Consider the following 15,571-nt stretch of genomic DNA (forward strand, 5'->3'; position numbering starts at 1 on the left):
TCCAGCACTATGAGAAAGAAATGGTTTTTGCTTATAAGCCACCCATTCGGTGGCATTTTGTTACAGCAGCCTGAACAGACAAAGACACTAACAGTTACTGAGTGTTTACTATATGCCAGGCTTTGTGCTTAGAGAAGTAAAAGAACGTGCCTAGGATTAAACAGCAAGAAATTGTAACATTGGTCCCAAACCATGTTATTCTAAACTCTTTGCTTTTAGTCATTTTGCTCTATCACGCCCAACCAGTTCTGAGGCTAGGGCACCAAAGTAAATCATTGTGCTTTGTCTTCCCTGATCAAGGCCCTCAGTGAGGATGCTGGCCACTCCATCAGTCTGACTAACACTGTGGGAAGATTTACTATGAAACTGCAGCTGATAGAGAAAAAAACAAAAACATAAAAACAACCTGAGAAGGAAGTAGTAATTTGCACTACGCCTGAGAAACCCTTATGCTTGACCTATAAATCAACATACTCCAGCTCCAAAAAATGGGACACCGTGGAGAAAAGCTTCAAAGAGAAAGGCAGAAATGAAGTTTAGTGTCTTTAGGAGGAAGGAGAAAGGTGTTTGCTGGTTAGGCTGTCACTCTGAATCCTTACAGAAAGGAGAAAAAGTGTTTACTCAGTGAGATTTTAACTTTAAAATGGGAAAAAGGAAACAGGAAACTTTTCATTCATGTTTTTCAATTACTGGTGAGCTCTGGCAGCCACTCTGAGAAAATCATTTTCCACCCAGGTGGCTTTATCAGCTTAAATGATCCCCTTATTAATCAGAATTTCAAAAGGCAGTAAAAGCCAGCTCAAAATAATGGGATTATCTTTGGAGTTGGTGCTAAGTGCTTAAACTGTAGCCTTCTGACGGGTCCCCCTTTTCTTTTGAATATTTACTTTGAGATGCAACTGCCAAATGTCTAAATTACGTCAGGAAATCTGATGTGACAATGTCCAGCTAGCCACAAATTGTTGAGAGCTCTGCTCTTGGTCCAAGATGGTCTCTTGATCTCTTGCCCAGATGACAGTAATCACTTCTAAATTGGTCTCCCAGCTCTCAACCATAAAGCCCTACAGTCTTTTCCCCCACAAAGCAGCCTGTTCGTTCTCACTGCCGCACGGTATCCCACTGTGTGGGTTTATCTTGATTTATTTATTTCTTCTCCTGCTGATGGGCATTTGGGTGGTTGACTCATCACAACTACCCAATTCATCTTTTTGATAAGCATACAGACATAGTTTAGTTAGTGTATTCCTGGGAATGGATTTGCTGGGTCATGGGTATATATATGTTCCTTTTCAGTAGATGCTGAAAATAGTTTTCTAACATGCTAATCAACATTGTGGTTTTGTTTTGCTTTACCTTTCTCCGTATTCTATTCAGCCTTTTACAGATCTTGTTTTCCCCTTACATTTTCTTTCAATGTTTAGCAATAAATAAGAATTTTAAAAATTCTATTCTGAAAAAGTAAAGATTCTTCATAATTGAGGATATTCAAAAGAGTATGTTCCAAACTCCTAAGGCATTTCCATGAGGCAAATTGTTCTGAGTGATGGTGCATTGCTGGCAAAATGGGCAGCCACATACCACATCATTTTGTAGCAAACACATGAAACAGTCCTGGAATGTTTATTGATACAATCAGTCATATGACAGTAATAGCTTATGAGTAATTTGAGATTATCTTTGTCATTGCTTCACCCCGTTAGCAAAAATAACTGACCATGATCATTATCCTAAAGCATCTAAAACCTCTGTTCTCATTCATGTCCAGGTCTATTTATGTTTCAAAATGACATGGATTTAAGTAAGATTTACTTTGATTATATGGATTTGAACCCTTTCTCTCTTTGCCCCTGCTGTCTTTGTCCTGATCAGTTTGGATCTTCCTCCTACTCTTTCCTCTTCAGTGGAGGCTTTGTCTTTGAGAGGTATTCTTATTTAATGGTTTCAAGAGTTCCTAAGTCCCAGACCCCAGACTAGCCGCCATCAGACCTTCCCACAGTCTATTTACACTCATCCATGAATTAGAGCCTATGAAGTATACTTCCAGCTTGCCCTGGCAAACACTGGCATCGTGAAGCAAAAGGAACTTGGGTCACTGGATGAGTCAGGGTACCAACAGGAAATGCTGGTACGCTCAGAAGAGAAGAGAGTTAAAGTACAAAACAAATGAACATAGGGTGGGAAAAAAAGAGAGAGAAGAAAACCAAGAAACAGACCCTTAACTATAGAGAACAAACTGATGGTTACCAGAGGGGAGGTGGGGGCGGGGGGGGGGGGGTGTTAAACAGGTGATGGGTACTAAGGAGGGCACTTGTTGTGATGAGCACTGAGTATTGTATAGAAGTGCTGAATCACTAAATTGTACACCTGAAACAAATATTACACTGTATGTTAACTAAGCGGAATTTAAATAAAAATTAGAAAAAAAAAAAACAAAGGACTATAGACATGAGCAGACAAAGTTAAGGGATCTAACAAAGGATAGTGAACCCCCTGGGACTAGGAACAATGAAAAGTTGTTTTTACACTCAGGTGTGAAAGGATAGGTCAGCAAATGTGGCACTTGGTGAGAGCTGTAGTCACAGGAGAGGAGGGGGAGGGGCCACAGGAAAGGAATGAGCCATGGCTGAAAGAGCAAAGACCCTGACCTCTCTCCTTGCTGTCCAGTGACCCTGACCTCTCTCCTTGCTGTCCAGTGTCCCATTGGTGCCTCTCATTGACAGAACCCACTGGAAGCCACAGGACAAGGGAATTTGTGTGATGGAGACTATAGGAGCACAGAGCAGAGTGGGGAAGGCAGCAAATGGGTGTGTGGTGGGGCAAACATAGATTATCTAGCAGAATCTTTGAATCACCCCCTGAAAGAGGGCTGTCCAGGACAGCAGTCTGACCAATAGGACATACATTCATCTCAAGTGTGTGTTAAGTATTAATCTGTTAAACCCCTGAGATTTAGGGATTGTTCGGTCCACAGTTAACCTACCCTAATAATGTATCTGGTTTATTTGCATTTCACATTATGTCTTTTATATTTAAATTGTTTTCCCAAAACTATCAGGGGAAATGTGTAATAATCTTCTAAAAATGTAAATGAGTAAATTTCACAAAGATTTTTTTATATAAATTGTTAATAATTCTACCTTGAGATTATGAATAACTACTCTGCCTTTAGATGTTCCGAACAGCTGCTTCCCAATGACAGCTCAAAAGGGAAGAAATTGCAGGAGGGTTAAAACACAGCATTTCTTCAAAAAATAAGACTATATGAAGGAGAAAATACCATGGGAAAATAGTAAAATGAATACCATTGAAAAATTCTTTTTAAGACTGCTCACTCCCATTTCAACTCACCTCCTTCCTCTTAGCCCTGGTTTCCCTTCTCTTCCCAGTGAAGTGCTTGTTGCTCTCAAACTGGCCCCTACCCACCAGGTTTCCCTAACAGCCTCTTTCCACCTCCTCCAACCCTGTTATGCTCCAGGCCTCCTCAGTTTACATGGAAACATCACCCCTGAGCCTTTCTAGGTTACTGGTTAACTATCTTAATAACTTTATTCATCCACCCATTCATTTAAAAAAATCATTGGGCACCACTTAAATGCAAGTTATATTCTGTGATGTTAAGACTTATAGTCTTTATAAGATTACTTATATACATATAAGGGGTCCCTTAATAAGTTATAATGCAGCAACAGAGAAAAGATTTGGAAGCAGATAACCCTAGTATGAGGCGGAGAATGGTCAATGACACAAAAGAGGCATAGATAAAGTCCTACAGGACTTTAGAAAAAAGGAAAGGGAAGGTGGCACCTACCATGCCCCACCACTAGGCTAGGGAGAATGCACACATTAGTTTATCTTTCTTGCTTATGGCTAATTCCTTCTTGTCCTTAAGGAAGGTATTCAAGTGTCACCTCCTTGACCTCCATGCTCCCACAATCACAGCTTGATCACATCATAGGATCATTGTCAGTTTATTATCTTTCATTTCAAATGATGGCAATTACCTGTACATGGGGGACAAGCCTTGTCTTTGTGCATCTTCTATGCCTCCCTCTGAATCTGATGCACACCATCCCTTCAGGGATGGATGGATGGATGGATGGATGGATGGATGGATGGATAGATGGATGGAGTACTATTAGCACATTAGAGGAAAAAGGAAATAAGGTAATTCTAGGAATTTCAGGCATCCAGTTGGATTGTGTTACAAGGATGTGGGTAGGAAGGTGGCAGGTGACAAACGTTGAAAATAGAAAATGGAAAACAGTTCGTAAGGTCTCAAATATTTGGCTAAGGCAGCTGGACTCATGCTGCAGAGAACTGAGGAAACACTGGGAGCTGATGAGCAGGGAAGAGATGAGATCAGATTTGTGTTTTAAGGAAATTAATCTGGCTGTTGGAGTATCTTTCCCTTTTTGATAATATATTCACTTTCTATCAAGAATTTTCTTTGCCTTAACCCAAACAAATCAATCTTACATTGTGGGTTTGAGCAGCTCTGATAAACATTTCTTTTTCTAAAAGAGCTCAAACCTGCATATGTCTAGGTCAGCCTCTAATAAAGTGTTGTTTTCTACTTTTTTTTTCTTTCAATTAGTCTTTATGCTACTCCCCAAGCCAGCAACTGCATTATTTTGATGCAACACCCCGAAATTAATTCTGAACTATTCCCCAAGACCCAGCATGTGGTTACCAGAAAATGCTCACCCCCAGCAGGGAGCGTCACGAATGACTTCTATGTGAGATTCTCTTATGAGACAACATTTGCTGATAGAGATTCTAGTAATTTTTTTTTTTACTAGAAATCATTTTAAAATGACACGTTTGAATGAAATCTTGCCATTTGCAACGACGTGGGTGGAACTAGAGAGTATTATGCTAAGCAAAATAAGTCAGTCAGAGAAAGATAACATACAATTTCACTCATACGTTGAATTTAAGAAACAAGGGTGCCTGGGTGGCCCAGTCAGTTGAGTCTCAGGCACTTGATTTCGGCTCAGGTCATAATTTAATGGTTTGTGAGATTGAGCCCCCAGTCTGTGCTGACACCATCGAGTCTGCTTGGGATTCTCTCTGTCCCTTGCTCTCTGGCCCTCCTGCACTCATTCTCTCTCCCTCTCTCTCTCTCTCTCTCTCTCTCTCTGAATGAATAAACATTAATAAAAAGAAGCAAAACGAAAGGTCATAGGCATGGGCGGGAGGTGAAGAGAGAGGAAAACCAAGAAACAGACTCTTAATTATAGAGAACAAACTGACTCTTACCAGAGAAGAAGTGGGTGGGGGCATGGGTGAAATAGGTGAAGGGGATTAAGAGTGGACTCATTGTGATGAGTGCTGGGTGTTGCATGCCTGTGTTGAATCACTAAACTTGTACACCTGAAACTAATATTACACCATATGTTAGCTAAATGTAATTTAAATTAAATGAAATAAACAAATAACCCATTCGCCCAAGGAGAAAAATTATCTTTTAACGCAGTAAGGACCATTTTAATACTTGATAAGTAATTGAATAGATCAATATTAAAAATTAGACCATCATCTTTGACAACACATATTATTCAATTTATCTGCCATAAGCCAGTCTTTATGACAATGTATGTGTACCAAGTCAACAAGTGATAACTTCAGATCATTTTAGATGAAAGTTGTATCTTAAAATTATAAAACTTTACAAGTAAACATTAAAGTTAAGCATGCAAGTTCAGTTGATACTTTGTTTTAATAATATTTATTCTCTCTACTTTCCCAAACCTATTGCTGATCAGAAAAATAAATAATTGCAAGGAACACAAGTCCAATAAGACAGTATTACTGAGCCATCTGGTATGAAAGGAGATAGTGAAGTCTTCGATATTGCCCAGGTGGACTTCTGGAATTACCTTTTTAGATATATATTCAGCAGTCAACATTTCAGGAAAAACTACTTTGAGATTGAAATATTTTGAATATAAAAGTAAGGCAAATCACTAGACTTGAGTCATCTTTCAGCATTTTTTAAAATTCCAAAATGGATCACTGAGAAGACTCAAGCTGCATGCATTATTGAGCAAGAAATTGACTCGGATTCTCATTTTCGTATTATTTGATACCTTGACAAACAACCCTCTCTTTTCCAAAGTCCATTCCTGGATCAAGTATAGGGACAAAGAAAGCAATCTCCCATGCGTCACACCGTGATATAGGCTCTTCTCTCAGAGTCCTAGGGCCATGATGCAAAGCACTGTACAAGTTTTGGGAGATGGGTGGGTGAATAGATGCCGGCCCAGAAAGCACTGGGATACCATTAGCCCTCCAAGAAATGAGCTCACTTTGGGGCTTTGCTGAACTGTGGTGTAAACTTCCTATTTAAATTACAGGAAGCTTATCCTCTTCATCTGGTCTGGAATTATCTTTCTTTAAAAATTAATAAATTCCTGACAGACCTGTCCTGCTAAACTAGTCATCATGGTTTCACTTTCTGCTCCAAAGCCTGTATGAACCTCTCTGCCTAGTTTGGCTAATTGATATTCACAAGACTTCATAACTTCTCTTGAAAAGAGAGTTTCTGATCCTACTGGTTTCCTAGAGTCAAGTATGCACACAGCTATTTGGTGTATCAGCATTTCTACAAATTCTGTTTTTCCACACATTTAATTCATATGCACACAAATATATGTAGATCACTTTTAAGTTTCATAACTGGAAGAAGATTCAAAATATTTTTATAACATTTTAGTTAACTCTGGATGACCAGAGAGTAAATATCTATCATTTAATTTATTCTAAAAAATCTTGCATTCTATAGGAACTCAAATATTTTACTACTATTATCTAGGAAAATCTGGAGGAAGTAGGCCTTGCTTTCCCTCTGGAAGAAACTTGTCTATTCCCATTATGAATTCAAGAAGGACCTGAGCTTTGTTCACATCTCAGTTCCTCCAATATCATCTGTATGCTGCAGAGTCCTTCGAAACATAAATTCTCTTACCAAATGCCCTGCTCCAAGGGAGACTTTATGAGCTATAATTCTTACCTCAGTTAGAGAAAAGCTATCAATAGATGCATTAACAAGATGTCTTTGTTGGTCCCCACAAGGTGACTTTGTTTAATGTAAATTTCTGGATCAGACACCCATGATATAAAAAAGAATATATTCATGAGCCAATTTTTTACCCATTATTTTAGATTACTTGTACCCTCTGCTATACACTCCTTATATGCAAGAATTGAGATGCTTGAATGTAGTGGTTTACAGTTTCAGGAGTAACAGGTATTCTAATTCATGCTCAATGGTATCTTACAGTATGAGATTTCATATCTCATGCTAGGACCATACTACCAGAGCCCAAGTCCTCAATATTTCCCCAGAGCATCAGGCAGCTGCTGCAGGAGCAACCTGAGAGGGAACATTGAACCATGTCACCATTGCAGCTTTGAAAGACACATGTAACTCACAACACTAGTCATCCAGAACACTTGACACTCTGTTCTACTTCTACGGCTCACAGAAGCTAAAGTCAGTTGGATGCTTTTATTTATAGTGGGAACTCTTCCACCAACAATTTCATCAGTATTCCTCACTGGCCTCAGCAGGATAATGAAACACTCGGGAGCAAATATACAACCCAACAAACCATAGCTGGATGCCAAGATTGCAAACATTTCCACAGCTACTTTGAACTTGCCTTTGGTGCTGAAGTAAGCAGGGACAAAAAAGATCCAGATGATGAAAAAGACCAGCATCACAAAGGTGATGCATTTTCCTTCATAGTAATTATCTGGCAACCGGAAAGCAACCAAGGTTGTAAGAAAGCATAGCAAGGCCAGATAGACATCAATCCCAAACATAGAGCATAAAAATTCTATAGAACCTTCAACACATTCCAAAATGATCTTTATGTTTCGAGATTCCATGTTCTTGCACACTCTTGGAGGCTCCAATTCTAAGTAGGTTGTGCATATGCCAATCTCAACTAGAACAGAGATTAGCACAATGATTTTTCAATAAAGGGAGTGGATGGATAGGAGTCGGGCTCTGGATTTAGAACTTCTGTAGGCTAAACACAGTGAAATAGTCTTTCCAAGAATACAAGACAGGCAAAGAGAAAAACCCACTGCCAAAGTGACATGGCGGGTCATACAGGACCAGTTGTATGGCTTGCCAATGAAAAGCCTGGAAGACAGCCGTATGATGACAAGAGAAACCTGAATAAGAAAGCCCAGATCCCTGTCATTGGCATTCACAAGTGGAGTATGCCTGCATAACACATACACAATTGTGACTGCCACGACCACAAGCACCCCAAAGATGGAGAGAATGACAAGCAGGAATCCCAGGGCCTCATTGTAAGCAAGGAATTCCACCTCTCTCAGTATGCACTCGCTCTTTTGTGCATTTGACCAATAGTCTTCACCACATTGTTCACACTCCCTTTGACCTAATGAACAAACAGAGGATTAACTGCAAGAAAATTAATTGTCCCCTTTAGCTGTGAATAGCTCGGAGCAGCCAAAGACCCAGGGCAGGACTCACTGAAATCCCTTTATACAGAATATACAAAATCTAAAAAAAAAAAAAAAAAAAAAAAAAAGAAAGAAGAAAAATGCAGCAATACAATGGTCTTAGAGTCTGCAACCAATATTACAAATTGAGAATTATTTTTAGTTGTGGAAATTTGGACTGCCTTCATGGTTTCAGCCTTTCCTATATGGGCCTTTTCCAGTAAGATGCCTCTTTCCTTCTCTTCCCATTATCCCGTTGAGAAGAGAGGTGTGTATCCTCATAAACCTAAGAACAACCCACAAATGGTTTGCCAGGGATGGGAAAATTAAAGCTACTCAGGTGAAACAATCAAGAGAATTACTGTGAGAAATTTGATTAAAATACAAGTGTTTTCAGTCTTCCATTCAACATTACTGCCACCTACTGAGGGGAATCTTGTCTTTGCTCCTTCAGCTTTCTCCTCCCCACCCTCCAGATGCAGATTCCAGAGAACAGGCAGAGAAGGACTGAGAATAAGAAGGGAAACAAGGGTCCCTGGGTGTCTCAGTTGGCTAAGCTTCTGACTTTGACTCAGGTCATGTTCCCGTGATTTGTGGGTTTGAGTCCCATGTTGGGCTCTGTGCTGACAGCTCAGAGCCTGGAGCCTGCTTCAGATTCTGTGTCTCCCTCTCTCTCTGCCCCTCTCCCTCCCCCACCCTCTCTTTCTCTTTCTCTTTCTCTTTCACACACACACACACACACACACACACACACACACACACCACACAAGTAAATAAGCATTAAAAAAAGTTTTTTTAAAAACAAGGGAAACGGGGGCGCCTGGGTGGCTCAGTCGGTTAGGCATCCGACTTCGGCTCAGGTCATGATCTCATGGTCTGTGGGTTTGAGCCCCGCGTCAGGCTCTGTGCTGACAGCTAGGAGCCTGGAGCCTGCTTCAGATTCTGTGTCTCCCTCTCTCTCTGACCCTACCCCATTCATGCTCTGTCTCTCTCTGTCTCAAAAATAAATAAACATTTAAAAAAAAAAAAAAAAACAAGGGAAACAAAAACAACAGTGTTGACAAAGCTCCATGGGAGTGTGTTACAACATAGGAAAAAGGCATTTGAGATGAATTTATAGTAAATTATCAAATGGATCACTTTAATGTTCTTTGAAATGTACAGGTGATGATTGGAAATCCCTTTTAACCACTTCTCACTGTTGGATTGGACTTCTCTTGATAAAACTCTTCAGAGAATGAGTCACGTGGGGCTCAGGGAGTTGTTCATTGTGCTTATTTTCTATTTGGGGAACTTTTACATTTTTTAAAATTCTTCTTGAAATAAATTGTTATGGAGGGCCTTTGGGCAAAGGACAAGTAGAGCTTTTGAGTTATCTTTAAAGATAGAGATAAGCAGAGATAAAAGTATACCTGCTCCAACATGCTTCATAAGGCTACGCGCACCAAACCCAGGTAAATTCCTGGTCATGAAGAGCAGAAATTCATCAGGTTGTAGAGAAGAATTCATGGAGCAGTAAAGAATTCATCTGTAAAATTCATCCTACAAACCTTGAGCAATTATGGCCTTAAGTCCACTGTCTTTAGGGATGGAATTCTATATCTTACAGTTCCAAACTAGAGATAATTCAGTAGAATACAGAACAGTAATTCACCTGTTTCTCCAATTATTCACTATTTCTTACATAACTGATGTTTAATGTATTTTATAAACTGAAATAATTTTAAGTACTTTTTATGATTCCATTTATTTACATTTCACATTTCATTTTTAAAATTTTTCTTCTCTTAAATTCTTTCTCTTAAATTCCCAACTGTAGCAGCTTTAGAACTGAAACCCAATATTATGGGTTTTTTTCAAACTACACAGAATATCCAACAGTTTGAAGGATTGTAATGATTTTTGTTATAAGTTGTTTACACCTATTTATAAAGATCACTCCTAAAGCCCTGTTTACCAAAGCATGCTTACTCTAATTGCATTTCAGTATCAATGAAAAATATGATCATCTCTACCTGGTTCCCATGACACATGTCCATCAGCACATGCGATGAGGTCAAAACAGCATATTGGTTCCCCTTGATGAATCCCCTTCCGGGTCCCAGGACGACATAGATCAGTACACACCAAATGGAAAAGCTAGCAAAGACAAACACGATCAATGCATGTAACAAAGCCTTTTGTCTCCACTGGGGGACCAGGGGAGGACAGAAAGAGTTTACATCTGGATTTCTAGGGGGTTTGTGATATCTCAGGAAACCCAAGATAGCTAGGCATGGATGACAGACAAAGAGAATGAATGACACCTGGAGACCCTAGAGAGGAATTTTGCTAAAAGTCATCTTATGGCTGATTCTAGAAATCCAGAGCTCATCTTAAAGCTAGCTCTTTCCAACTTTGGGGCCTCAGACCAACCTCCATGCCCATGATACTCTGGGGAAGGGACAATTTGCCAACTCTGTTTCTGCTTGTGGGGGTCCTGTGATCCCAAGAATTATCTTGAGAGCCTGAAAAAGATTTCTTCTCACAAGGTCATCCCAACATAGTCTGAAAGTTAAAGAGAGTCAGTAGAAAAGAAAAACAAAAGATCTTTTCCATGGGAAAAATTGGCAGGGCAAAAAAGGAAACATGGACAAGGCATAACACTGGAATATTTTCTCACAAAAAGGAATTTTGAAAGCTCAATAGTAAATGCAGGTCTCCCTTTATATTCTACATGGATGTACACTTTCAAACCTAGTACAAATGCAATGTTTGTAAATCAGTTTATATCTTAATGTAAATAAAGAGCTTCCTATTTAAAAGGGAGATAAAATGTGGTTTCCATTAAGGAAAGAGTTATTTTGGAAAATGAACAATCATATTTATATTTATTTTGGAAATCAGAATTTTCCTATGTTGAGTTTTGCAGGTGAAATCTGAATTAGATAACCATAAAAAATATTAGATATCTGGGAGATCAGTTATGGTATGTAACATTACTGAAGTATGTATTGCTATACACAATAGATAGCCTTCTTAAAAGGTGTGTGTGTGTGTGTGTGTGTGTGTGTGTGTGTGTGTGTGTGTGTGAGATATCACAGAATGAACTGGATTTCCTCTCTCTAGACCTAGTCTTTTGAAAAGAGCTCTTTATATACCTTTCTTTGAAAATCATCATGAATCAGGCGCCTGGGTGGCTCAGTCGGTTAAGCATCTGACTTTGGCTCAGGTCATGATCTCAGGGTTCGTGAGTTGGAGCCCCGTGTAGGGCTCTGCGCTGAACAGCTCAGGGCCTGGAGGCTTCTTCAGGTTCTGTGTCTCCCTCTCTCTTCTCCTCCCCCGTTCACACTCTGTCTCTCTCTCAAAAATAAATAAAAATATTAAAAAAATAAAATAAAATCATCATGAACAATGAACTGATGCCTTTTTGCTCCATTTCTAAGTATCCCTTTCTGTCTTAACCCCTGTAACCTAGCTTCTAACCCACTCATCTCACTAAAATGTTTCTTGCCGTGTCTGCTAGCTTTTCCTCTAGCTAAATTCTCTGGTGTTTTTCTTCAATATTTGGCACTCTTGATCAATCCTGCCTTGAGATTCAGGCGCCCTTGGCTTCCATTGGGCCTTTTATTTACTTTGTCAGCTCTACCTCCTCCACCTTCCTCATCACTGTAGGCATTTTCTTAGGTTTGCTCCTTAATCCTCTGCTTTAATCTCTTCACATAAAGCAGCTCATTCACTCTTTTTTTTCAACCAGCAGCTCTATATAAGGACTCCCAAATCCTGATCTCTGCCAACCTATCCCACCTGACCTCTAATTCCATATCCTAAACTTCCAACGTGTCCCTACTTTTAGTTTCTACCATCACCTCCAAGTCAACATGTCAAAACTATTCCCATTAAGCCTATTCCTCCTCCCAAATTCCCCATTTCTGTCACCAACACCACCATTCTCATCCATATCTTTATCTTGCATTACTTGCATGCATATATACACCCTCTCCTTCACTCAGGCCCGTCTGCTCCCCAACCTCCAGATTCAGCTTGCCATCATGAGTTAAATCATACCTGGTACCGTCCACTAATTATTTGGGGCAGAACACTTGCAAGTCCAGGGGCTTCTAACTGTAAGACATCCAGAATGTGACTATTATGTGTCACTTCCATCACATCTATCTTAGTTCAAGCACCCGCATTATTTTGGATTATTTTATTGGTCTTCTAATTGGTTTATCTTTTTCTACTCTTGTTCCCCACCCCAGCCCACTCCTTAGGGCTATTTGCAACATGGCAGACAGATGATCCTTTAAACCCTAAGTCAGACCATTACTCTCCTCTCTCAAGACTCTTCTGTGGCTCCCCTTTTCACTCAGTGTTAAAGTCAAAGTCCTGAAATACCCAATAAGGTCCTATGTGATCTACTCTCTCACCTCTCTTCCTTCCTTCTCCCTCCCTCCTAGTAGCCACACTGACCTCTTTGCTGTTTCTCCAAAATGCCAACCACACCCCTGCCTCAGAGCTTAGAAGTTGCCATTCCCTCTGTCCAAAATGCTCCTCCCCTAGATAATGCATGGATTCACTTCCCTTTAAGTTTTGTTCAAATGTCACCCCGGTGAGGCCTTCCCTGACTACATTATGTAAAATTACAACCTTGACTCCATCATTCCCTATCTTAATCCTTATAACTTTTTCTCTACAGCACTATCACCCTTTAAGATAACATAATTTACTTATTTGTCTTCTTTATTGCCTATTTCCTCCCACCGAAATGTTCCATTAGTCAAAGATTTGTTCTGTTTTGTACACTGATGTATTCCCGGTTCGTAAGATAGTGTCTAGCATCTATAATATTGTGCTCAACAAACATTGGCTCAATTAATTAATTGATTTCACTGTAAGTGCTGTGAAGGCAGTATTTTGGGTTGTGTGTGTGTGTGTGTGTGTGTGTGTTTGCTTGCTTTTGTTTTTTACTTCTTTTCCTTTATTTAGTAGTCCGTGAAATAACAGGTTGGTTCCAAACAATCTTCCAAAGCTGATCAATTTTGGAAAGAGGAGAGAGACTATCATTATGAACTTATGGATTTTAAAATGTGTTTTATTTTACTGCATTTATTTTCCTTCTTGATGCTCAAGTTGTCCAATTTTTGACCAGGGAGAACTCCTGCTTTGCTCCCGCATTCTTTTTTTCTTTTTTAAAGTATAATTGACAATGTTATGTTAGTTTCACATGTACAACATAGTGATTCCATAAGTCTATACGTTACCCTGTGCTCACCACAAGTATATGTACCATCTGTCACCATACATTATTACAGTACCGTTGACTATATTCCCTATGCTCTACCTTTCATTCCCCACGACTTATTTATTCCATAACCGGAAACCTGTACCTCCCACTCCCCTTCACTCATTTTGTCCATCCCCCTCACCCCCTTTCTCTCTTGGAAATCATCAATTTGTTTGCCTCTCTCTCTTATTTCACCTAGCTTAACACTTTCTAGTTCCATCTGTGTTATCACAAATGGCAAGATCTCGTTTTTTTATGTCTGAGTAATATCCCATTATATACATATACACACCACTTCTTCATCTATGGATGGACACTTGTGTTGCTTCCATATCTTGGCTATTGTAAATAATTCTGCAATAAACATAGAGGAGCATACATCTTTTTGAATTAGTGGGGTCTTTTAAATTTTCTTTGGATAAATACCCAATAGCAGAATTATTGAGTCATTTGATATTTCTATTTAATTTTTTTAGAAAAATCAGTACTATTCTCCACAGTGGCTGCACCAATTTACGTTCCCACCAAGAGTACACAACAGTACACAAATGTTCCCTTTTCTCCACATACTTGCCAACACTTATTATTATTTTTTATCTTTTTGATTCTAACCATTCTGACAGATATGAGGCAATATCTCACTACAGTTTTCATTTGCATTTCCCTGATGATTAGTAATTTTGAGAATCTTTTCATGTGTCTGTTTGCCACCTGTATGTCTTTTTTTTTTTTTTTTTTTTGCAAGATGTCTATTTAAGTCCTTTGCCCATTTTTTTAGTTGGATTACTTGTTTTTTGGTGCTTAAGTTGTATAAATTATTTATATATTTTGGATCCTAGCCCCTTATCAGATATGTCATTTGCAGTATCTTCTCCCATTCAGTATGTTGCCTTTTCATTTTGTTGACGGGTTCCTTTGTTGTGCAAAAGCTTTTTTTTTTTTTTTTTTTTTTTTTGATTGTTTCTCTTGTCTGAGGAGACATATCTAGTAAAGTGTTGCTAAGGTTGATGTCAAAGAAATTACTGCCAAAGTTTTCTTCTAGGAGTTTTATGGTTTCAGGTCTCACATTTAGGTCTTTAATCCATTTTGAGTTTATTTTTGTATATAGTGTAAGAAAGTGGTCCAGTTTCATTCTTTTGCATGTCCAGTTTTCATAGTACCATTTATTGAAGAGACTATATTTTCTCCATTGTATATTCTTGCCTCCTTTGCCATAGATTGACCATATAATCATGGGTTTATTTCTGGGCTTTATATTCTGTTCTATTGATTCTGTGTATCTATTTTTGTGCTAATACCACATTCTTTTGATTCCTATAGCTTTGTAGTATATCTTGAAATCTGGAATTGTGATACCTCCAACTTTGTTCTTCTTTCTCACAATTGCTTTGACTATTCAGGATATTTTGTGGTTCCATACAAATTTTAGTATTATTTGTTTTAGTTCTAAGAAAAATGTGGCTGGTATTTAATAGGGATTGCATTGTATCTGTAGATTGCTTTGGCTATTATGGACATTTTAATAATATTATTTCTTCCCAATCCATGAACATGGAATATCTTTCCATTTGTTAAGCTGTCTTCAATTTTTTTATGAGCGTCTTATAGTTTTCAGAGTATAGGTCTTTCATGTCCTTGATCACGTTTATTCCTGGGTATTTAATTCTTTTTGGTTCAATTATAAATGGGACTATTTTCTACATTCCTCTTTCTGCTACTTTGTTACTAGTGTATAAAAACACAACCAATTTCTGTGTATTAATTTTGTATCCTGTAATTTCAGCAAATTCATTGATTACTTCTAATAGTTTTTTTTGGTGGAGT

General features: G+C 38.7%; 1 pseudogene; it reads right to left on the reverse strand.

The window, feature by feature from the left end:
• Window positions 1–219: 219 nt before the first annotated feature.
• Window positions 220–15,571, reverse strand: part of LOC109258051 (vomeronasal type-2 receptor 1-like) — a 34,770-nt pseudogene continuing 19,418 nt past the window's right edge.

This window comes from Panthera pardus, unplaced genomic scaffold (assembly GCF_024362965.1).
Source record: "Panthera pardus isolate Hobbes unplaced genomic scaffold, ASM2436296v1 HiC_scaffold_16, whole genome shotgun sequence".
Classification (NCBI taxonomy): Eukaryota; Metazoa; Chordata; class Mammalia; order Carnivora; family Felidae; genus Panthera; species Panthera pardus.